Raw genomic sequence first — 25851 nt, 5'->3', positions numbered from 1 at the left:
TTGCTCAAACCAGTCCTCAGCCTCCTTCAGCCTCTTTCCTGCCAGCCTTGGGAAACAGCCAGCTCAGGCCCTGCCACTCCCACTTTAAGCCTTCCAATTCACCTTGAAATACCCAATCTTTGTTATTCAAAAGAAATCTGAAAAGTGGCATCTCTTGCATATTCTCAAATCAATTAATAAAACCATGATCCCCATGGTGCTTTTGCAACCCAGACTCCCCTCTTCGGTTGCCATTCCCTCTAATTCCAATAAATTAGTAATTAATCTTAAAAGATTGCTTTTTTTTTCTCTATATCATTACACCCTGCGGACTGTAAATAATTTGCCTCTAGCCTTCCTGCTGTTAACTGTGCTGGCCCCTCCCCGAGTTATCAGTAAAAGACTCTGCTTCACCTTGTCAGCCCTACACTTCGTCAGATATGTGTTATTAGGTTTAGTGCATTAAGTGGTGTAAAGTAATTATTAAAACATTGAAAATTAGAAAACTTTTTAAATTCAGGTCTGTAAGAGTTAAAAAAAATTCTCTAAGGAGAAAAAGCAACAGGAAGATAAGAGCAATAAACTTTTTTTTCTCGTGCCTCTCAGAAAATTTTACAGCAAGGTCATAATTCTGTCACTTTACAGATAACAAAATATTGGTAAAAAAAAAAACTTCTTTGTGTTTTAAAATCCAAACGAACACAAAAGTGTTAAATTTAAGTCTTATATTTCTATTAAAAGTTTTATTTTAATTTTTAAAGTATTTACAAAATTATGTGAAAAATAATGTGGTTAGCCTTTTAAACAATATAGTTAATTTAATGCACAGTAAACACCTAAGTATGCTTTATAGTACCCTTAGTTTTAACTTTGTGCTACAGCAATGGTTGTTCTTTATTTCTGCATTGAAAGAACTATTATTTTAAGTGCATTCAAAATATCAGCACATTATATAAATCTGTATATTTGTGTCGCAGTGAAAAAATAATATTAATGAAAACTATATTATATATAATTTTATAAGTAATATATAAAAGTAACTAAACTTTATAAGCAAATTAACTAGTATTAAATATAATTTTAGTCTTAAGTTCTAGGTGTGTAAATGTATCAGATGTCTTTAACTATATTTTATAATAATCTAAGCATTTAGTTAATTTAGTATATAATATTTTTTACAAATTATTCACTTAAAGTCTTCATAGTAAAAACAGTTGTTTGTTTTTTAAAATCAGTTTTTATACCTTTAATAATCATAGTTCATGCTCTTGTGTTTAATCATAAAAATTTTAACACTTTATTGCAGCTGTCTTACTGTTCTACTGCAAAACCAATTTAAAGAAAACCTATTCATTTACAGCAAATGATTTCATACTTCAAAGTGAAGACTCCTTCTACAGTGCTCATTAACCATTTTACTTAAAAAATTTTTACTGCTTATTAACCATTTTACCTTAATGTTTTAAACTTCAAATTAAAATTGTTTTTAAAAATGTTTTGTGTTAAATCTAAACCTTAACATTTATTTTTCAGCAAAAGTTCCACTCCATCTACATTAAGTACTTCTCAAAACTAAAAAAGTTTTTCTACAAAAAATTTTTTTTCTTCTCACAATCTTGCTAGCTAAATATTTAAAAGCGCTTGTCAATTTTTTATAATTAAGTCTTAAATCACCTCCTTTTATCTGTTTATCTGTCTGTTGTGATGAATGAAAGTGGCCACAAGTGTAAAATGTTGTGTTTAGTGTTGTTTTGTTTTGTCTGTTTATTTGTTATCTCTACATTTTATAATAATACAATTTTAAAGCCTATATCCATTTTTCAAATTTCAATTAATTTTTTTCAACCCTGGTTCAGTCTGGTCAGTTCACAGACTGGCAATCTTACAACTAAAAATAATGTGTTAAAAATTATGTATTAAGCTAGCTTTGTCCTTCTAAGAACATGGCGGAAAGGTGTGGAGATGGCAATACCCAGATTTCTCAATGGCCATCGGGGATAACTTTTCCCTGGAGAATTTCTGACTTTGGCAGTCACCCCGGCTTTTCCTGTTATGTGTAAGTTCAGGCCTATAGAATATGTATTTATGGCTAAAAAATAGCATCCAGCCTTTTACATAATAACTAGAAGTTTAAGAAAAATCTTTATATTCAGTTTAAAAATTTTTTTTAATTAGCAATTGTTTATTATAAATTTTTCTTTATGCCAAAGTCTAACAGAGGTCAAATAACATTCCCGTGGTATTCAAAAATAACTAGTGTAATGTAAATTACTAATGTTATCTGCCTGTAAACCCAAGCCAAAAAACTAAGTAAATTCTTAATTTTTTATTTGAAGTAACCATTTTGCCTCCTGCCAAGCTGTTTTCTTATAAACCTCCTGCTAGCACGCCATTCCTGCAAACCTGTTTTCTACTGACTCCACCTTGACAATGCTGAATTAGACACTCTGCCTACCTGCCTTGGTTGCCCACCATTGCCACCAATAACCTCCATTGCAAACAAGTCGGTCGTGGAACTTTGCTTACTCAACGTATATGTGCCCCCCTGTTCAACAATCAGACATTTGCAATCAAACCATTATTGGTTAACAACTCTTCCATCTTCATTGAAGCCCCCAACTCCACTTATTTTGTTTGTTCCACTGGATTTTCTCCCCCATATTGTTACTGAATATGTTTCTTGCTTATCATGATTGTTATGTTTTAGCTTTGTTAATGCCTTAGAATAACCACAAACCTGTTGGTCCGGTTTCCCACCTTATCCTCATCCTGCAATGGTCAATGCCTCTGCCCAGCACATCTCCAACACCAGCTATAAACACTGTTGAATCTGCAATTCACCAGTTTCGCCGTTTTATGAAAGCATCACAATGTTTGAAACCTCCTATCTACACCACTGACTTCCTGAACTTCCTTCTCTGGAAAATTCAGCCTCAGCGTCATTAACTCCATGTTGTGCAGGTTGTGAGCTACAAACTCTGCCTTCTAGCCCATCCTCCTCCTCTCAGTTATTTTAAATCTTATATATGCCTCTGCTCTAGCCCTCACAGACCCCATATTATGAACGCTGTTAGCTTAGCTTACTCTCCCTCAACCCCTACGATACTGTTAGTTCCCTTGCTGATATAGTTCTTCAAAATCGTCGTGCTTTATATTTTGCCTTATGAGTAGAGGGGGGGAGTCTGTGTAGCCCTTAAGGAACATGTTGTATTTTCAAGACAAAACTAGGATTAGTTTCGGAATAGCGTTTCAACACATTGGTGACGTATTAATAAGACTTTCAAAACATTTCGATGAAGAACAAGGTTTGGTACCAGGATTGGTTTTTCTCTTCCCCTTGTTTCCCACACAATCTTGTCCCACCGTTGTGGGCCCTCTTATTAGCCTCATGCTGCTCTTTTCTCTTGGCCCATGGATTTTCCGCAAAATTACTGCTTTATTAAAAACCAGGTAGATGAAAAGGCAAAAAACCCCTCTATTCAGGTTAACTACCAGCGTCTAACCCCGCGTGACTCCTGTGAAAACTTGGCTTTAGTCAACCAAGCCGCCTTTCCAGCCACTAGTTTCCAGGAGATAGAGCGCATAGACTAACAGACGGCGCTCGCTCCGGCAACTTGTGCTCTCGGCTGTGGAGGATCACCTACGACGGGATTAGCAAAGGTTCCCAGTTTAGGGCACGGCCCTAAAAGGCTACAACGCATAATTCTGATCTCTGCGCACACCCACGGTGTTTGGTAGCCACCTTTTAATATGCGGCTTTGGCCGTGTCCGACCTGGTCAAACCTTGTATGCCTTAAGACCACGGTTCTTCCAACCCGCTCACGACTTTCCTTCTTTTATTTAGAAGAGAAAGGGGGAGATGTTGGAACTAGACTTGTTTGAGGACATTTTGCGGTTCTTTCTGCCATAGCCCAGCTTTTCACCTAAAAAGCAATATGCAGTCTTGCTGCAAATTTTTGAGCTAAGAGAAAAGAATGTGCAGCTGCAGGACATAATTTAGCTCTAAGCCCTGGAGGAGAGTAAAAACTGCCTGGTACAGTTATTCAGAACTAGGCCCCATTCATTAAGGACCACATTCCGGAGTGAATTAGGCTGTTTTCAATAAGTATATGCTACATTGTCTGTTCAAGATCACTGAGACAAGCACATCTTGCACCAATTTCCTGATAGTCAAGCAATTAGGAATGCAGCTAGAAGGACACTAAAAGTTTCCATTGAACAGCACGTTCAGCATAGCTTGAAGGTCATCCAGCCCCTAGCCCACTGTCCACTTCGCGCCAAAAGTATGATTGACAGCACCTTTGTACCTGCCCCCTTCTCCTTCACTATAAAAGAAGGAGTTGTATTTCAATAAAGCCTCTTTGAGCAGTGAGATACTTGCCATTACGGTCTTTATTATTAACCTCTCTCAGATTTTTACAGGTGTGGTTGTCTTCTACCCAGCAAAATAGGAGTGCGGTTGTCTGAGAAGTCTTCCCAGCTAATTCCTGCTGGCCGGGCCCCCACCTTGGGGGCTTCTGGACCACCCTGCAGTCCTCAGGCTTCCCCCCTCCCTCTGTACTCTAGCGGGGAGGTGCATGGGGAGGGGGAGAGCGGGGCTTTCTGGTTTTCTCTTTGATTCTGGAGGCCAGCTCTTGCCAGGTATGAGGTTTGGGGAGACCCTATTGCTGGAGGCCTTCTCTCTAGCCTGGGGAGTGCTGGGAGGCTTGGCAGGCCCCCAGCCCGTCCTCCTCTTTCTCCACCCTGGACTCCAGGTTTTCCCTGGGTGCCAGCTATGAATGGTCAGGAAGTGGGGTTCAGGTGGACTATTAGGGGTCCTCAGGTTTCCCCCCCCTCCCTCCGTACTCCATGGGGGAGGTGCTATGAGGAAGTGCATGGGGTTTGGGGAGGCCCCGTGCCAGAGGCCTTCTCCCTGCTTGGGAGTACTGGGAGGCTTGGCAGGCCCCCAGCCATCCCTCTCTTTCTCCCCATGGACTCCAGGCCTACCTGGGCGCTGGTCCAGGTGGACTCTTTAGGGGGTCATTAGGCTTTCCCCCTACCTCTCCCTACTCTAATGGGAATGATGCTTTGGGAGGTGGGCGGGGCCGTTGCAGTGCTGGTTTATGTTGGGACAGTCACTGGAAATTTTTTCTTCTTGGTCTTCATTTTAAAAAACCATGCGGGGGCTAATGCCCCCACTGCGTACAATATATATTGATAGTATTATATGCATATAGTTTATATATGTATAATATCTATCTTGTATTGTGACCTTGATACTGCCCCTACAAAGCCCATTTCTAATCTTTTAGTGCCTCAGTCCCAACCATTATTTCCACCCATTTACCCATGTAGGTGTAGCTCATGACATGATGGCTCACCACATAGAGTGATGAGTGCAGTTAGAGAAAGTAAACTACACTGAAAACTGTCATAACATAGTGAATGAATGAGGAAATAGAAAGATGTCTTGAATACAGGTGTGTGTGGGGGTGGGGAGGAGAGAGATCTGGCAGATTGGTGGTGGGAATCTTGCACTGGTGAAGGGGGGTGTTCTTTACATGACTGTAATCATACAACTACAATCATATTTGTAATCATGGTGTTTTAAATAAAGATAATTAAAAAAAAGTGAAAAAGTCAATGATCTTCTTATACACCTAAAATAATAGAGAAAATGGACATTAAAAAAACCAATCCCATTCACATTAGTGTCACACAAATTAAAATTATTTTGTGTCAACTAAAGATGTGAAGGACCCTATACTAAGATAACATCTTATCTGCGAGGATGCCTAGTGTTTGTTACTTTTTTGGTCATCAGAGCAGCCATCTTCATTTTCTATACCTGGGTGTTGTACTGCATTGTTTCTGCATTGTGATGCTGGTAGTGTCTTTTTACTAGGTGCTGAGGTGAGGATACTCATGACATACTTTTTTTTTTTTTTGGTTTTTGGGCCACCACCCAGCGGTGCTCAGGGGTTACTCTGGCTCAGAAATAGCTCCTGGCAGGCACGGGGGACCATATGGACACCGGGATTCGAACCAACCACCTTTGGTCCTGGACCGGCTGCTTGCAAGGCAAAACGCGCTCGTGCTATCTCTCCGGGCCCTCATGACATTCTATAAAGAAGTAGATCAAACACTCCTGAAATTCATACTGGATATGAACACCTCTGTGAATAGCTAGAGCAACTTTGGAAAATGAATATGGGTGCAACACTTTCCCCCAACTTTAAATTGTATCACAAACTATTGTTATCAAAAAAGCAATGTTAAACAGACCCTCAGATCAGTGAACTAGACTATTTAGAGAATGTTCCCCAAGTTAAAATCAATCTTTTGTTTTTGTTTTTGTTTTTGGCCACACCCAGCATTGCTCAGGGACTTCCTCCTGAGGCTGTCTGCTCAGAAAATCGCTCCTGGCAGGCACGGGGGACATATGAAACACCAGGATTAGAACCACCACCTTTGGTCCTGGATCGGCTGCTTGCAAGGCAAACGCCGCTGTGCTACTCTCTCCGGGGCCATAAATCAATCTTTTGATAAAGGGCAATAAATGCAAAATGGAGCAAGAAAAACCGAGCAACTGCTCAGCCACTTGCAAAAATGCGAACTCAGATCTCCATATAACACCCTGCACAAGGTCAAATACAAATAAATTAAGGACCTTGATATCAGACATGAAACCTTAAGGTACATAGAACAATACGTAGGCAAAACACTTCATGACATTGAGACTAAAGGCATCTTCAATGAGGAAATAGCACTCCCCAAACAAAGTGGAAGCAGAGAAAAACGATGGACTATTTTAAGCTGAGAAGCTTCTGCATCTCAAATGAAATAGTGCCTAGGATACAAAGCCACCCACAGAAAGAGAAAATCCCATAATCAGGGGAAGGGATAGAAAGAAAAGTGGAAGATCCCTTAAATATAACAACTTTCTTGTGGGTTTCCTAGGAGACCTCTGAACTTGCTCAGAGAACTGTGTGGTTTTTGTTGATCTGCACTTGCCAAAGTTTGGGTCACTATAGATGGTGCATGGGGATGTGGGTATCAGAGAAGACCACTGATGATTGCAGTATTTACTACTGCCACTTTATCAAAGTATAGAGCAGACATCACAATACTGTGCAAGCATAAGGTTAGGAATTTTTTCTGCCTTGCTCGCGAATTTTATTATCCTAAGGTCTGATTAACTTGCCCTAAAACAGTGCTTCTCAATTATTTTCTGTCATGCACCCTAGGAAGAAGAAAACATTTTTCATGCCCCACCAAGACTGTAAACAGTATCTTTATTTAAAAATTTTAACCTGCAAAACAAAAAAAATATAAATAATTTGAGGCTGATTTTTAAATCAGAGGTGATGTCTGGATTAATGGCTACAATGAGCACATTTTGCAGTGCATAGCTTTTCGAAGTGGGGTTTTGATGCAGGACACAGCAACTCTCAGCTCCAGAGACATACAGAGACATAAACACGGGGCTCTAGCTTGTTAGGACAGTGTTTGCAGAGGTCAAACGTGCCCCCTTTTATGGAGCCTCGTGCCCCCCCTCTGGGTGCACACCCATTTGAGAATCACTGCCCTAAAATGACATACAAAGTGTTGAATACTGTAAATTGTATAGTATACCTGGATGACGTTCTCTGTCAAGACAATAAATAGAATACTGACTAGATAATTCGAAGCACATAATCTAGGCTTTCACAATTTTTAAATCCATTAAATCCTGGGATTTGATGGATTTTATTATGAAGACTTTGGAGAAGGGCCTTATTCTAGTTTTGACTGTTGTGAAGCAAACTAGTTTATGCTGTCTCATCACAACCAACCACCACGCTATTTTGTGCTTTCCTTTTTTGTAGCCAGCCACTTTGCTGTATTGGTTATTGTTTCTAGGAGTTTTACTGTGGACTCTTTAGGACTCTTTAGGACCTGGACTTTTTTTTTCTTGGGGAGTTTCTTAATTACAAATTCAATTTCCTCAGATGTGATTGGCCTATTTAGGCTTTCTACATCCTCCTTATCCAGGCTTGGAAGATGATATTTTTCTAACTTTTGTTGATTGTGTTATGGAGGAAGAGAGGGAAGGAGGGGTTAGATAATCAAGACCTTTTGGCCAATTTACAATCTATTCTTCATGGTAAATTGATAGTTCCTGATTTTTAGGTAAATTTCTACATGCAAAGACACAACAGCATGAAATACGAAGCAAAGAGTTGTTAAAAAAAAAGTTGGAGGGGTTGAAGAGATAGCATGGAGGAGGGGCGTTTGCCTTTCATGCAGAAGGTAATTGGTTCAAATCCCGGCATCCCATATGGTACCCTCGTGCCTGCCTGGAGCAATTTTCTGAGCCTGGAGCCAGGAGTAACCCCCTGAGTCATTGCCAGGTGTGACCCAAAAACAAAACAAACAAACAAACCAAAAAAAGGTTGTAGAAATTGCCAAACACCTAGTAAATTTAGATAAGAATTATGAAAGGATGTTCAAAGAACTCAAAAGAAAGCATAGATCGAATTGAACAGACCACAAAAAAAAATCAAGAGGATATGAAGATAGAAATCATAAAAATCTAAAACTGAAATAACAGGTCTGAAAAACTCAATATACAAAATGAAAACTTCAATGGGAGACTCTCCCAACAGAATTACAAGTAGCTGATAATAGAATAAAGTATTTGAAGTATTAGAAGTATTCTTATGTTGTATCTATTGAGTTCCTGGGGCAATAGCATATGGCTGACCTAGGATTGAACCACTATTCAGTCCCCTGGGATCCCATATGTTCCCCCAATCCAAGAGTGATTCTGAGACCATAGCCAGGAGTAACCTCTGAGCATCGACCGTGGTGTGGTTTAAAACAAAACAAACAAACAAACAAAAAAAAGAAGCAATATCAAAAAGAAAATCTTTAAGATTTCCTGTCACTAAAAAACCTTCAAGGCCAGAAAGCAGTGGTGGGATATAGTGACCAAAAGTCAATGAAATGAACTCTTTACCTAGAATACTGAACTTTCAAGTTTGAAGTAGTATTATAGAGCTTCACAGATAAAGCTCAGATAACTTTATAGACTCAAAACCAGTCTTATAAGAGCTGGAATGGCCAAATTATATCTGATGACACAAATTTAGACTTAGAAAAGTTATATTGGACAATGATAGACATTTCTTAATAATCAGGAATATATAAACAAGAAGCAATCACACTCCTAAACATACCAAATGAGGGGACCAGCACAATATCTAATGTAACTATTGGCAAGTCTAAAAGAATCATTAGCAACACAATACTATTGGGAGACCTACTTTTCTGTCACACCTTTTATGGGTCAACCAAGTTTAAACCTAACCAAGAATATACTAGCTATAAAAATGAAAAATGGAAGAAAGCAACCTATATATAGAGGGCATTCCAACCCTAGAAAACTGGATACACATTCTTCTCCAATGCATATCGTTCATTTCCAGGATAGACCATATAACTGGTCCAAAGAGATATACCTCAAAAAATTGATAGGAATTGTATGTCTACTTTCTCAGATAACAGATGCACTGATATTAGAAATCAACTACAAAGGAAAAAACAGAAAAACTTTAAAGACATGCTTTAAATAGAACCTGTGTGCATATTATATTACCTGCCGTCCCCACCTGCACTATCTTACTTTCTCTTCAAATCAACCCAAAGAACATAAAATAATAGGTGTAAAAAATGCGGGAAGGCAGCCTGAGTTTGGTGTAGAAAGACTGAACTTCTCCAGATCAAATTGATCCCTGTGAGCCATTTAAGATTGTCCAGTGCTTACTGACCCTCCCATGCTGTTCCGGAGCTCACGAAGCCAGGTAAAATTCTCCAGGGTGGCATTCTCCCTGGAATGCTCTTGTCTCACATTCTGACCAGACAAATGAGAGAAGAAAAAATAGCAGACAGACACAAAAAGTGATAGGTTCCCCTAGTTGGACTCCAAACCACGAGGTCCCAGTTGGGACTTAAAACCATGTATCACACCCTCAGTGATGCTAGCTCACATCTATGTTGTACTCAAGCCCTTTAGGCATGATTGGGACTTGAATTCACCTTGGTATTGCCACCCCAATACAAAGACAGAGAGACAGAGTAAGTGGGACCTACAGTGGATCTTTTTTTTTTTTTTTTTAGGTTTTTGGGCCACACCTGGTAACGCTCAGGGGTTACTCTTGGCTATGTGCTCAGAAGTTGCTCCTGGCTTGGGGGACCATATGGGACACCGGGGGATCGAACCACGGTCCGTCCAAGGCTAGCGCAGGCAAGGCAGGCACCTTACCTTTTAGCGCCACGCCCGGCCCCCTCAGTGGACTCTTGAATTGACTAGGTTCCAGGTGAAACTTGAACCCACCTTATCAATACTAGTACCCTTCCATGTGGGATTTTAACCCATGATGCACTTAGTGGAATTTGAAACCACATCTGTGTCATCTAGGTGATGACAGCAGTCAAGCCCACATTCACTGGTGTAAAGAGTGGGCTGTTCTTGCACCACCCTCTGTTCCTGGGAAGCAATAGTTGCACCTAGTTTTCTTCCCTTTTGTCCCCTGCCAGAACTCTGTTCCCTTAGGTCTTCACCTAACTGAAGGAGGTCTCAGACATTGTCCACTGGACCTAGGAAGATATGTTGGTAACTTAAATTATCATCATTCCCATCTTAGACAAGCCCACAAATATTAGGGGTCTGGATTCAAAAAATAAAGCCACACAATTAAATTAAGCTAAGCAAGACTTTATTCCATTTATCAAGTCTCTAGCTGACCAGGAGGCAATCCTGCCTAGGGTCACAAGCCAGTTTATTATATAAGGAGGATCAAGAGGTTCTATCTTTCGTTGATCTTTAAAATGATTGATTGTTGTCTAGTGTACCTTCCTACTCTCCCTTGTGTTATTTCTAGATAGAATATCTATAATTCTCTGGGTTAATAAAAACTTAGGTTTGAGAATGAAAAGCACTATTTAGGTGTCATGCGATCCAGAATTTTTTTAAAAATATATTTTATTTAAACACTTGAATTACACACATGATTGTGTTTGGGTTTCAGTCATGTAAAGAACACCCACCCATCACCAGTGCAACATTCCCATCACCAATATCCAAATCTCACTCCTCCCCCACCCAACCCCCACCTGTACTCTAGACAGGCTTTTCTATTTCCCCCATATATTCTCATTATTAGGATAGTTCAAAATGTAGTTATTTCTCTAACTAAACACATCCCTGTTTGTGGTGAGCTTCATGAGGTGAGCTGTAACTTCTAGCCCTTCTCTCTTTTGTGGCTGAAATTTATTATTGCAAGAATGTCTTTCATTTTTCTTAAAAATCATAGATGAGTGAGACCATTCTGCGTTTCTCTCTCTCTCTCTGATTTATTTCACTCAGCATAATGGATTCCATGTACATCTATGTATAGGAAAATTTTATGACTTTATCTCTCCTGACAGCTGCATAATATTCCATTGTGTATATGTACCACAGTTTCTTTAGCCATTCATCTGTTGAAGGGGTTATCTTGGTTGTTTCCAGAGTCTTGCTATGGTAAATAAGTGCTGCAATGAATATACGGTGTAGGAAGGGATTTTCTATATTGTATTTTTGTGTTTCCTAGGGTAGATTCTTAGGAGTGGTATAGCTGGATCGTATGGGAGCTCGATTTCAGTTTTTGGAGGAAACTCCATATCGCTTTCCATAAAGATTGAACTAGATGGCATTCCCACCAGCAGTGGATAAGAGTTCCTTTCTCTCCACATCCCCGCCAACACTGCTTGTTCTCATTCTTTGTGATGTGTGCCAATCTCTGGGGTGTGAGGTTGGTACCTCATAGTTGTTTTGATTTGCATCTCCCTGATGGTTAGTGATGTGGAGCAATTTTTTCATGTGTCTTTTGGCCATTTGTATTTCTTCTTTTTCAAAAGTGTTCTTTCATTTTTTCTCCCCATTTCTTGATGGGAATAGATATTTTTTTCTTGTAAAGTACTGTCAGTGCCTTGTATATTTTGGAGATTAACCTCTTATCTGATGGGTATTGGGTGAATAGTTTCTCCCAACTCAGTGGGGGGCTCTGTATCCTGGGCGCATTCCTTTGAGGTGCAGAAGTTCTCAGCTTAATATATTCTCATCTGTTCATTTCTGCTTTCACATGCTTGGAGGAGTGCAGTTTCCTCCATGAAGATGCCCTGTAGTTTCAATGTCCTGGAATGTTTTGCCTACGTGTTGTTCTATATATCTTATGGTTTCAGGTCTGATATCTAGGTCTTTAATCCATTTGGATTTTTACCTTTCATACATGATGTTAGCTGGGGGTCTCAGTTCAATTTTTTGCAAGTGGCTAGCCAGTTGTGCACACCCACCTTGTTGAAGAGGCTTTCTTTGCTCCATTTAGGATTTCATGCTTCTTTACTCAAAAATTAGGTGATTTATGTCTGGGGAACATTCTATGGGTACTCAAGAATATTCCACTGATCTGAGGGCCTGTCTTTATTCAATACCATGCTGTTTTGCTAAACAATTGCTTTGCAGTAAAGTCTAAAGTTGGGGAAAGTAATTCCTCCCATATTCTTATTCCCAATATGATTGCTTTAGCTATTCTAGGGTGTTTATTGTTCCAAACAAATTTCAAAAGTGCCTGATCACTTCTTTGAAGAATGTCATGGGTATCTTTAGAGGGATAAGCATTAAATCTGTACAAGTGCTTTGGGGGAATATTGCAAAATTTTTTGTGGTTGTTGGGTCACACCCGGCAGTGCTCAGGGGTTACTCCTGGGCTTTATGCTCAGAAATTGCTCCTGGCAGGCACGGGGGGACCATATGGGACGCCAGGATTTGAACCGATGACCCTTCTGCATGAAAGGGCAAACGCCTTACCTCAATGCTATCTCTCCGGCCCCCTGGAAATATTGCAATTTTAATATGTTAATCCTGACAATCCATGAACAGGGTATGTGTTTCCATTTCTGCATGTCCTCATCTTATTTTTTGGAGCAGAGTTTATAGTTTTCTTTGGTATAGGTCCTTCACATTTTTAGTCAAGTTGATTCCAAGATATTTGAGTTTGTGTGGCACTATTGTGAATGGGGTTGTTTTCTTCCTTATTACTATTGGTGATTTAGAAAGGCCATTGATTTTTATGTGTTAATTTTGTAGCCTGCCACCTTGCTATATGAGTCTATTGTTTCTAGAAGCTTTTGGTAGAGTCTTTAGGGTTTTCTAGGTAGAGTATCATGTCATCTGAAAACAGCGAGAGCTTCGACTTCTTCCTTTCCTATCTGGATTCCCTTGATATCTTTTTCTTGCCTAATCGCTATAGCAAGTACTTCCAGTGCTCATGTTGAATAGGAGTGGTGAGAGAGGACAGCCCTTTGTCTTGTGCCAGAATTTAGAGGAAAGACATTCAGTTTTTCTCCATTGAGGACAATATTTGCCACTGGCTCGTGGTAGATGGCATTAACTATATTGAGAAAGGTTCCTTTCCATGCCCATCTTGCTGAGAGTTTTGATCAAGAAAGGGTGTTGGGAACTTATCAAATGCTTTCTCTGCGTCTATTGATATGATCATCGTGATTTCTATTTTTCTTGTTGTTTGATGTTGTGTATTATGTTGATAGATTTATGGATGTTAAACCATTCTTACATTCCCAGGGATGAAACCTACTTGATCATAGTGGATGAACTTCTTAATGAGGCATTGAATCCTATTTGCCAGTATTTTTTTTTTTTTTGGTTTTTGGGCACACCCATCTTGACGCTCAGGGGGTTACTCTGGCTATGCGCTCAGAAATTGCCCCTGGCTTGGGGGGACCATATGCGAACGCCGCGGGGGATCGAACCACGGTCCGTCCTATGCTAGCACTTGCAAGGTAGACACCTTACCTCTAGCGCCACCTTCCCGGCCCCTATTTGCCAGTATTTGTTGAGGATCGTTGCATATGTGTTCATCAGTGATATTGGTGTGTAATTTTCTATTTTGGTAGCATCTCTGTCTGGTTTAGGTGTCAAGGTGATGTTGGCTTCATAAAAGCTATTTGGAAGTGTTCCTGTTTTTTCGATTTCATGAAAGAGTTTTGCCAGGATTGGTAGAAGTTCCTCTTGAATAATAATTCATTAGTAAATTCATCTGGGCCTGGACTTTTGTTTTTGGGGCGGACATTTGATTACTGTCTTAAATTCCTCTCAATAGTGATGGGGGGTGTTTAGATATGCTACATCCTCTTCACTTCAACTGTTGAAAGATTATGAGTCCAAAATTTATCCATTTCTTCCAGGTTTTTCATTTTTAGTGGGCATAGAGTTTCTCAAACTAGTTTCTGATTACCCTTTGGATCTCTACCATATCAGTAGTGTTCTCTCCTTTTTCATTCCTAATATGAGTTACCAATTTTCTCTCTCTCTCTTTTTGTTAGTTTTTGCCAGTGGTCTATAAATCTTGTTTACTTTTTTAAAAGAACCAACTTATGCTTTTGTTGATCTTTTGAATTGTTTTTTCGGATTTCCACTTCATTGTTTTCTGCTCTCAGCTTTGTTAATTACCTTCTGTCTCCCTTATTTTTGGGTCCTTTTTGTTGAGTACCTTTCTAATTTTATGAAGCTGCGTCATTAAGCTATTCAGGCATGCCCTTTCTTCTTTCCTGATGTGTGCTTGCAAAGCTATAAGTTTCCTCTCAGTACCGCACTTTTTGCTGTGTCCCATAGATTCTGATAAGGTTTGCTGTCTCCATTGTCATTTGTTTCTAGGAAGGTTTTGATTTCCTCTTTAATTTCATCTCAGACCCCACTGGTTATTCAGTATTAGGCTGTTTAACTTCCAGGTATTAAAGTTTTTCTTCTGTGTTTTTTTTTTTTTTTTTTGGTTTTGGGTCACACCTGGCGGTGCTCAGGGGTTACTCCTGGCTGTCTGCTCAGAAATAGCTCCTGGCAGGCACGGGGGGACCATATGGGACACCGGATTCGAACCAACCACCTTTGGTCCTGGATCGGCTGCTTGCAAGGCAAACACACGCTGTTGCTATCTCTCCGGGCCCCTTCTTCTGTGTTTTTCACATATAATTTCAGGGCCTCTGTGGTCAGCGAAGGTAGCCTGCAAAATTTCTATTCTCTTGATATTATGGAGGTATGTTTTATGTGCTAGCATGTAGTCTATCCTGAAGAATGTCCCCATGTACATTAGAGAAGAATGTGTATCCAGGCTTCTGGGGGTGGAGTTGTCCCTGTATATATCTATTAGGCCGCTTTCTTCCATTTCTATTTTTAGTCTAGTATATTCTTGTTGGTTTCAGTCTGGTGATATGTCAAGTGTTGACAATGTCATGTTGAAGTCTCCCACATTATTTTGTTATTGATATCATTTTTCAGATTTGTCATCAATTTTATTAAATATTTTGCTGGCCCTCATTCGTGCATATATGTTTAGGAGAGGTGATTTCTTCCTGCTTGTACGTAGCCTTTGATTAATGCAAATGTCTATCTTTGTCCCTTACAACTTTCCTAAGTATAAAGTTTGCATTGTCTGATATTAGTATGGCCACTCCAGCTTTTTTATGGGTGTTGTTTGCTTGGATGATTTTCCTCCAGCCTTTTATTTTGAGTCTATGTTCAGGTGCATTTCTTGTAGGCAGCAGAAGGTTGGATTGAGTTTTTTGATCCATTTAGCCACTCTGTGTCTCTTAACTGTTACATTTAGTCCATTGGCATTAAAAGAAAGAATTGTCCTGGGAGTTAGTGCCATCTTTATATCGAAGTTTCGTGTGTCTATTGGTAAGTCTTGTCTTAAAGTAGATCTTTCAGTTTTTCTTTTAAGAATGGTTTTGAGTCTGTAAAGTTTCTGAGCTGCTGTTTGTCTGTGAAACCATGTATTGTTCCTTCAAACCTGAAAGTGAGTTTTGCTGGGTGCAGTATTCTAGGTGAAGCATTTATTTCATTGAGTTTTGTCACTATGTCCCACAACTGCCTTCTGGCCTTGAGTGTTTCCGGTGACAGATCTGCAGTAAATCTCAAGGATGTTCCCTTGAATGTAATTTCTCTTTTCGATCTTGCTGCTTTCAGAATTCTGTCTCTCTGTGGGATTCATCATTGTGACTAGGATGTGTCTTGGGGTGTTTTTTCTGGGGTCTCTTTTAGTTGGTACTCTTCGAGCATGCAGGATTTGATCACATGTATTCATTAGCTCTCGTAGTTTCTCTTTAATGACGTTCTTGACCATTGATTATTCCTGGAGATTTTCTTCCTGGGTCTCTAGGACTCCAATGATTCTTAAGTTGTTTCTGTTGAGCTTATCATAGACTACTATTTTCATCTGTTCCCATTCTTTGAGTAATTTTTCCATTGTTTGATCATTTGCTTTAAGGCTTTTTTCCAATTTCTTCTGCTGTATGGAGTTGTTATTCATCTCATCTTCCAGTGTACTAATTCTATTTTCAGCTGCTGTTAATCCATGGGAAAGCTCAACCATGTTTTTCTTCAATTTATCTACTGATTTTCTCAGACCTGTGTTTTGACCTGAAATTTCAGTTTGGAGTTTTCTAATTTCTATCTTCATATTTTCTTGATTCTTATTAGTGTTCTCTTCTATACTTTCTTTGAGTTCTTTGAACATCTTCCATATTGTGACTCTAAACTCCTTATCTGAGAGACTGACTAGTTGGTTGGTCATGTTCAAGTCATCAGAGTTGCCATCGTCATTCTCTATGTCTGGCGCTGGCCTGTGTTGTTTCCCCATTGTCACACTTGTATTGTGGGTTTTTCTACGTGCTGTGGTTGTATTCATTGGCTAAGTGATGTGCACGGCCGGGAAGTGAAGCGGAGTAGCTATGCTCCTCTGGCTCCACCCTTTCTGGGCTTGTAAACTCACCTCCAGGGAAGGCTCCACGGAAGGTGAGCCATCCACAGATGAGCCACACACAGGATAAAATCAGGCCAAAAATCTAGCACAGCACAGAAGACAGGCAGATAGGGGTGCTGGCATCTGAGTTCCAGCAGAGTTCAGCGGCTTCCCCTTTCTGGGCTTGTAAACTCACCTCCAGGGAAGGCTCCAGGGAAGGCAAGTTGTCTGCAGTTGAGCCACTCACAGGATGAAATCAGGCCAAGAATGGAGCACAGCACAGAAGACAGGCAGATTGGGGCACTGGCATCTGAGTTCCAGCAGAGTTCAGTGGCTTCCCCTTTCTGGGCTTGTAAACTCACCTCCAGGGAAGGCTCCAGGGAAGGCGAGCTGTCCGCAGATGAGCCACACACAGGATGAAATCAGGCCGAAAATGGAGCACAACACAGAAGACAGGCAGATAGGGGTGCTGGCATCTGAGTTCCAGCAGAGTTCAGCGGCTTCCCTTTTCTGGGCTTGTAAAGTCAGTCATTTCTTACTCACTCGTTCACTGGGTAGCTTCAGAATGCAGTTTTTTTTTTTTTTTTTTTTTGGTTCGCTTCCCAGGGCTCTGAGGAGAGCTTCAAGAATTCAGAAAAGACAGAGAAGCACAGGACAGGGCTCCCTTCAGGTCCTCAGTTTCCTCAGAAGAAACGCAGCGGGGCGGAGACACTTGAAAATTTTTATGACTATTTTGTTTTCTTTGTATTTCTTTGTATTTCCACACATTTTTAAAAAATCAACTTACTCAATTTTGTTAGAGGAAAATGCAAAGGAGAGGAGCTTAATGAGTGAAATAGTAACAGATATTGTATATACACAATAAATTTGGGAAATGTCATATATAGAAATTTCTTTTGCAATTTAACCAATGTACAAGATACAACAGTTATACACAAAGCATTCTCTTCAGACAAACAAAGAATTAATGTAACTATATTTGTCTAAGCTCTGTGACAGTCTGGAAAATTCATCTTTCTTTCTTTCTTTCTTTCTTTCTTTCTTTCTTTCTTTCTTTCTTTCTTTCTTTCTTTCTTTCTTTCTTTCTTTCTTTCTTTCTTTCTTTCTTTCTTTCTTTCTTTCTTTCTTTCTTTCTTTCTTTCTTTCTTTCTTTCTTTCTTTCTTTCTTTCTTTCTTTCTTTCTTTCTTTCTTTCTTTCTTTCTTTCTTTCTTTCTTTCTTTCTTTCCCTTCCTTTCCTTCCTTCCTTCCTTCCTTCCTTCCTTCCTTCCTTCCTTCCTTCCTTCCTTCCTTCCTTCCTTCCTTCCTTCCTTCCTTCCTTCCTTCCTTCCTTCCTTCCTTCCTTCCTTCCTTCCTTCCTTTTCTTTCTTTTCTTCTTTCTTTCTTTCTTTCTTTCTTTCTTTCTTTCTTTCTTTCTTTCTTTCTTTCTTTCTTTCTTTCTTTCTTTCTTTCTTTCTTTCTTTCTTTCTTTCTTTCTTTCTTTCTTTCTCTCTTTCTTTCTTTTTCTTTCTTTCTTCTTTTCTTTTCTTTTGGTTTTTGGGTCACACCTGGCAGCGCTCAGGTGATACTCCTGGCTCTGTGCTCAGAAATCGCCCCTGGCAGGCAAAGGGACCATATGGGATGCCAAGATTTGAACCACTGTCCTTCTGCATGCAAGGCAAATGCCTTACCTCCATGCTCTCTCTCCGGCCCCAGTCTGGGGAATTCTTAATGCATCTGAAACATGGGTGACAGGAATCACTCAGCAATGCCTGAATGACACGAGAAAATGCTATGAAGACTTTAACAAAGTCCTGGTGTTGAAAAATATACATAATATACATAAATCATACTTTTGATAAAAAGATTATTTGTACATTGGCATCAAGGGGAAGGAATTTTCTAGTGAAAACTGATCAAATTGGAGAAGCAAGTAAAGTGAAGCAACAACTTGAGGTAGTGGGATATCTTATCAGCTCCAAAGTTTGCAGAAGATAAACTGATGGAGGTGGAGACTGCTGTCAGCAGTGGCTTGGAGATTTTGGAAAAAAGTTTCTGTCAATTTTGAGTGCCTCTCAGGGTCTGAAGAAAGATACATGAGCTTGTACAGAATGATATAGAATAAGCAGCATACTGTCATGACTCCAGTGCCTTCTCTGAAAGGTCTCCAGTCTAGAAGAGTCTCAATGGGAGGGTCAGAGATTAGCGCTCATCCAGCTGATTCCAACCCCATGCTTGGAACCCATATTCTTCAGACTGTTTGATCTCAAGTGTGAACAGTGTGGTATCCCAAACAATTACATTGACCATGTTGTTACTTTCTAGGTTTCATAAGCATAATCTATTTTTTTTACACTTAAAAAATTTAACGTGGTAAATTCAGCACAAAATTTATCATTTTGAAGTTTACAACTAAGTAACACTTAGCATATCTTCAAAGTTCACTGATTCTGTAGCTTGGATTAGAATTTTATTGCTTTTCAATAGTTGAATAACATTCCTTCAGATGTGCATACACTTCATTTTGTTTATTACTCATTGATAGGCTTGGGGGGCTCCTTCTACCCCTTTATTATTGTGAATAACATCACTATGGACAGAGACATTCAAAAGTATCTTTGAGATACTTAATTAAATTAATTTAGGTTTATACACAGAAAAGCAAAAAAAAAAAAAAAGAAAAAGAAAAAGAAAAAGAAACTCTGAGAGACTACCAGACAAACCAAGAAAAATAATGGGGTCTGTGTGTGTGTGTGTGTGTGTGTGTGTGTGTGATTATGAAGGACCTAGGACAGTTGGTGGTATGATGCAGTAGCATCGTAAGTCTATTGATACAATTATAAAACATAAAACCTCAAGAAAAAATGAAGAAGTATTTGAAAAATATCATGCTTAAACACATACAACAAAATACTGTGCTTGTCAAACAGGTTTTGTAAGCAACAATAACAATACTTAAGCTTCTTATTCCTTATAACATTTTGAAATACAACTTTTCCTGCACTTACACATCACTTACAAATCAATCAGTTTCTGTGAAACAAGGAAGCCTTTAAAAGGCTGTGCAAAGAACAGTTAAATTGTCCAAATATGAGTTTCCTTTAAACTTGGACAAGAATAGAAGTTCAGCTCTGCGATAAATTACAGTGTTTTGTAAAGATTAAATGGTTTATCAGTCTGCATTTTCTCCTCTGTTCTATCCTACACACAGCTGCCAGACTAATCCTCCAAAAACACCAATTTTTATATGCCACTTAAAAAACTAGCGTTCTGAGTTCCTGTTGCCTGAAAAATAATTTTAAATGTGTGTGATTTTATTTTAAAATGATTTGAGCCATTCAGACTCTATGGAACCAATCTTCCTAAACATTCCTCTTGTTCATTTCTTCCATCATGTGAAAGCTGTGTGATCTTAGACTTCACAGTTCATCTCCTGCATGTACCAGCAAAAGTTCTTCACACTAAGATCACTGGCTTATTCAGTACTGTTCTGAAAGGTCTGTATTGCTGAGTTACATGGTTGTCACAGAGTCCAGAGTCAAGGGTGATGTTGCCACCTCCTAATATAATGGTCTGAGAATGAGAATAGTGAATCTCCAGAAAAAATTAGGATTTTTTTTATGAGAAGCTAGATGCCAAAACAAGAGAGATCTACTATCACTGCCTTAACACACTCTGAACAAGATCTAACAAGTGTTTATTCTTGTAAGATCTTGTCCAGAGACAAATGATCTTATTAACTATAATTTAGACCCCTTTCACCTATACAATTCCACAAGGTCATATTAAGTCAACAAAGTGACTCTCCCACTCTGGAACATAGAAAGACACCAATAGTCCTAAATATCTATATTATCACCATTCCAGCAACTTTTATATGGATCAAACTCTATCTCGTAGCCTTTGCTAGGTTCACCTGTACATAATGATTCTGCCCTTTAAAAGAAAGAAGTATGAAATTTGGTCATATAACTTTCTTTTTTTTCCTTCTTTTTTTAGAATAGAATTTTAATTTTATTTTTTAAATAATTATCTTTATTTAAACACAGTGATTACAAATATGATTATAGTTGTATGATTACAGTCATGTAAAGAACACCCCCCTTCACCAGTGCAACATTCCCACCACCAATTTCCCAGATCTCCCTCCTTCCCACCCCCCCCCACCTGTACTCGAGACAGGCTTTCTACTTCCCTCATTCATTCACATTGTTATGATAGTTTTCAGTGTAGTCATCTCTCCAACTGCACTCATCACTCTATGTGATGAGCTTCATGTCATGAGCTGCACCTACCAGCCCTCATCTCTCTTGTCTCTTAAATACTGTTAAAGATGTCTTTTATTTTTCTTAAAACCCATAAATGAGTGAAACCATTCTGCGTCTTTCTCTCTCCCTCTGACTTACTTCACTCAGCATAATAGATTCCATGTACATCCATGTATAGGAAAATTTCATGACTTCATCTATCCTGATGGCTGCATAATATTCCATTGTGTATATGTACCACAGTTTCTTTAGCCACTCATATGTTGAAGGACATCTTGGTTGTTTCCAGAGTCTGGCTATTGTAAATAGCACTGCAATGAATATAGGTGTAAGGAAGGGATTTTTGTATTGTATTTTTGTGTTCCTTGGGTATATTCCTAGGAGTGGTATAGCTGGATTGTATGGAAGCTCAATTTCCAGTTTGTGAAGGAATCTCCATATCGCTTTCCATAAAGGTTGTACTAGATGGCATTCCCACCAGCAGTGAAAAAGAGTTCCTTTCTCTCCACATCCCTGCCAGCACTGCTTGTTTTCCTTTTTTGTGATGTGTGCCAATTTCAGTGGCGTGAGGTGGTACCTCATAGTAGTTTTGATTTGCCTCTCCCTGACGATTAGTGATGTTGAGCATCTTTTCATGCGCCTTTTGGCCATTTACCTTTCTTCTTTTTCAAAGTGTCTGTTCATTTCTTCTCCCTATTTTTTGATGGGGTTAGTTGTTTTTTCTTGTATAGTTCTGTCAGTACCTTGTAAATTTTGGATATTAGTCCTTTATCTGATGAGTATTGGGTGAATAATTTCTCCCACTCAGTGGGTGGCCTTTGTATTCTGGGCACTATCTCCTTTGAGATGCAAAAGCTTCTCAGCTTATTATAGTCCCATCTATTTATCTCTGCTTCCACTTTTTTGGAGAGTGCTGTCTCCTTAAAGTTTTTATTTCTTTTTTTATTTAAACACATTGATTACAAACATGATTGTGGTTGGGTTTCTGTCATGTAAAGAACACACCCATCACCATTGCAGCATTCTCATCACCAATATCCCAATTCTCTCTCCTCCTCACCCCACCCCTGCCTGTACTCACAGGCTTTCTATTTCTCTCATACATTCTCATTGTTAGGATAGTTCAAAATGTAGTTATTTCTCTAACTAAGCTCATCACTCTTTGTGGTGAGCTTCATGATGTGAGCTGGAACTTCCAGCCCTCCTCTATTTTGTCTTTAAAAATTATTGCAAAAATGTCTTTCATTTTTCTTAAAACCAATAGATGAGTGAGACCATTCTATGCCTTTCTCTCTCTCTCTGACTTATTTCACTCAACATAATAGATTCCATGTACATCCATGTATAGGAAAATTTCATGATTTCAACTCTTCTGACAGCTGCATTATATTCCATTGTGTATATGTACCATAGTTTCTTTAGCCATTCATCTGTTGAATGGCATCTTGCTTGTTTCCAGAGCCTTGCTATAGTAAATAGTGCTGCAATGAATATAGGTGTAAGGAAGGGATTTTTGTATTGTATTTTTGTGTTCCTAAGGTATATTCCTAGGAGTGGTATAGCTGGATCGTATGGGAGCTCAATTTCTAGTTTTTGGAGGAATCTCCATATCGTTTTCCATAAAGGTTGAACTAGACAGTATTCCCACCAGCAGTGGATAAGAGTTCCTTCTCTCCACATTCCCGCCAACACTGCTTGTTCTCATTCTTTGTGATGTGTGCCAATCTCTGGGGTGTGAGGTGGTACCTCATAGTTGTTTTGATTTGCATCTCCCTGATGGTTAGTGATGTGGAGCATTTTTTCATGTGCCTTTTGACCATTTGTATTTCTTTTTTATTAAATTGTCTATTTCTTCTTCCCATTTCTTGATGGAATTAGATGTTTTTTACTTTTAAAGTTCTGTCAGTGCCTTGTATATTTTGGAGATTAGCCCCTTGCCCCTTATCTGATGGATATTGGGTGAATAGTTTCTCCCAATCAGTGGGTGGCTCTTGTATCCTTGGCGCTATGTCCTTTGAGGTGCAGAAGCTTCTCAGCTTAATATATTCCCATCTGTTAATCTCTGCTTTCACTTGTTTGGAGAGTGCCGTTTACTCCTTGAAGATGCCTTTAGTGTCAATGTCATGGAGTGTTTTTCCTACGTGTTGTTCTATATACCTATGGTATCAGGTATGATATTAAGGTCTTTAATCCATTTGGATTTTACTTTCATACATTATGTTAGCTGGGGGTCTAATTTCAATTTTTTTCCAAGTGGCTAGTCAGTTGTGCCAAGACCACTTGTTTAATAGGCTTTCTTTGTTCCATTTTGGATTTCTTGCTCCTTTGTCAAAAATAAGGTGATTGTATGTCTGGGGAACATTTTCTGAGTATTCGAGCCTATTCCACTGATCTGAGAGTCTGTCTTTATTCCAATACCATGCTGTTTTGATAACTATTGATTTGTAATACAGTTTAAAGTTGAGGAAAGTAATGCCTTCCATATTCTTTTTCCCAATGATTGCTTTAGCTATTCGAGGTTGTTTATTGTTTCAAATAAATTTCAAAAGTGTTTGATCCACTTCTTTAAAGAATGTCATGGGTGGGCCCGGAGAGATAGCACAGTGATGTTTGCCTTGCAAGCAGCCGATCCAGGATCAAAGGTGGTTGGTTCGAATCCCGGTGTCCCATATGGTCCCCGTGCCTGCCAGAAGCTATTTCTGAGCAGAGAGCCAGAAGTAACCCCTGAGCAACGCCAGGTATGGCCCAAAAAACCAACCAAACAAACAAAAAGAATGTCATGGATATCATTAGAGGGATCGCATTAAATCTGTACACTGCTTTGGGGAGTATTGCCATTTTGATGATGTTAATCCTGCCAGTCCATGTGAGGGTATGTGTTTCCATTTCCGTGTGTCTCTCTTATCTTGGAACAGCGTTTTATAGTTTTCTTTGTATAGGTCCTTCACATCTTTAGTCAAGTTGACTCCAAGATATTTGAGTTTGTGTGGCACTAATGTGAATAGAGTTGTTTCCTTAATGTCCATTTCTTCTCTGTTATTATTGGTGTATAAAAAAGCCATTGATTTTTTGTGTTAATTTTGTAGCCTGCCTTTTTTTTTCTGAGAGGGCATGAGGCTTTGGTAATAGTTCCTATTCTGGGAGGTTCCAGTTATTTTGATTTTTATTTGGCTTTAAAATACTTTTATTGTTAAAAAATTAATTTAACTAAAGATTCATAATTTAATGATTATTTTAATTGGAACTTAAGCATATGATTTTCTGACACCTATCCCTCCACCAGGTTAAAGCCCCCCCCCAGTGTTAACTTTCCCCAACCCATAATTTATGCTCCTTCCTGCCATCTCCCACCCCATCTGCACCCTTGACATGTACATATCAAATTTCCAAAGTTTGGTGGTTTCAGCAGACATCTCATGTTTTCAGTGTTGTTGAGGCTGTGGCTTACATATTGTGCTGCATTACACTCCTACATCACAATTTTACTCGAGACCCTTGACCCCTGCCCCCTCATTACTATCCTTTCTCATTTTCCCCTCCCCCTTTGTTCCTTTTGGGGGAGATCATGCCAGGAAAATGCTCAGGAGTTACTCCTTGTTCTGCACTTAGGAAACACTCCTTACTGGCTAGAAGGACCAAATGGAGTACAGGGAATTGAATCCAGGTTGACTGTTGTGCCAAGCAAATATCTGCTTTACTATTGGTCTGTTCCTTAATTTTATGTTTAAGTGGCCTTGTTACACTTACATTTAAAATATTATTTTATATTGTTTAGCAATCAAGCTAGATATATTAGAAGAGTATCACAAAAATGTTTACTCTTGATTTATTTTCTTTTAAAGCACAACCGCACTTACTTGAAATTACAGTCTCTTGACATTCTGATTACCTACTGCTCAGTGTAGTCTAGCAAATGAGGATTAGGGACACACTTATAAAAACAAACTCAACATCTCTATTAGGATTCTATTATCAGCCCCCATTAGATTTTAAGTATGTATTAGTCAGGTATTCAATTAGAAAGCTTTTCGATGAAAATTTTAAGGTGCTAATTGATCCCTCTGGGCCGTTTGATGTTATTTTTCTTTTGTAGTTTCCTTGAAGCTTTGATTTACTTCAACAAAGAGGTTGAATGGAAATCAAGTCCGTGATCTAATTAACTCTGTGTAGAAAAGATCTTAGGAAGCATTCCTACTGAAAGTGAGATTGGCTTGTATTTCATAGGCTTTACAAGTTTTCATCTTTTAAGATTTATAAGTTTTTCTTACTCTGTGGAATATTTCTTCTAGTCTCTGGGTCCAGGTGGCCCCTGGATTAGACATTCACAGAGGCTATAAACAAACTTGGATGCTAGAATTACCCACAGAAGTGGCAGTTATAGAATGGACTTTTGATCATACTTCAGAATGGAGGCAGTATTCACTCTAGTGTTTACACACCAGGAGGTGTTAGAAGTGAGAGGGGCTCCAGAGCTGTCCTAAAAGCCTTGTTCTCAGGAGTGAGATAGAAGTGTTGCATACATTCTCTCAGTTCACTCGCTGTTCCCCTGAGGAAGTGAGGTTGTGGAATGGTCATTACTTCTCACAAACACTTGCTAAATCTATGGATTAGTCCAGTTTTTGCCAGTTTCTAGGAAAACCTGTGGACCAACAAAGAAAAAATAAAGAAAAGAAGATTCTTCATCTTTGTGTTTTGGAGAATGTGGACTTACTTGCCCTAACTTTGGCAGCTCTAGGAGGAGAAGATCAACATGACAATGACAATGACTGGCTGCCTGCCATCATTTTTTTTTGAAGGAAGAAGCGTA

The 25851-nt window shown here is 39.1% G+C and overlaps 1 protein-coding gene and 1 non-coding gene across 2 annotated transcripts in view; both read left to right on the top strand.

The window, feature by feature from the left end:
- SQSTM1 (sequestosome 1) overlaps positions 1 to 25851 on the top strand; it is a 479040-nt gene that overhangs the window by 436608 nt on the left and 16581 nt on the right. The gene's annotated exons all lie outside the window — the stretch shown is intronic.
- Positions 801 to 930, top strand: LOC126017248 (small nucleolar RNA SNORA22). The gene has a single exon (XR_007498880.1). It is a non-coding gene; the product is annotated as a small nucleolar RNA SNORA22 (small nucleolar RNA).

Source organism: Suncus etruscus, chromosome 8 (assembly GCF_024139225.1).
Source record: "Suncus etruscus isolate mSunEtr1 chromosome 8, mSunEtr1.pri.cur, whole genome shotgun sequence".
NCBI classification, from domain to species: domain Eukaryota; kingdom Metazoa; phylum Chordata; class Mammalia; order Eulipotyphla; family Soricidae; genus Suncus; species Suncus etruscus.
The sequence above is the reverse complement of the archived record's forward strand: the minus strand, read 5'-3'. Positions and strand labels throughout refer to the sequence as shown.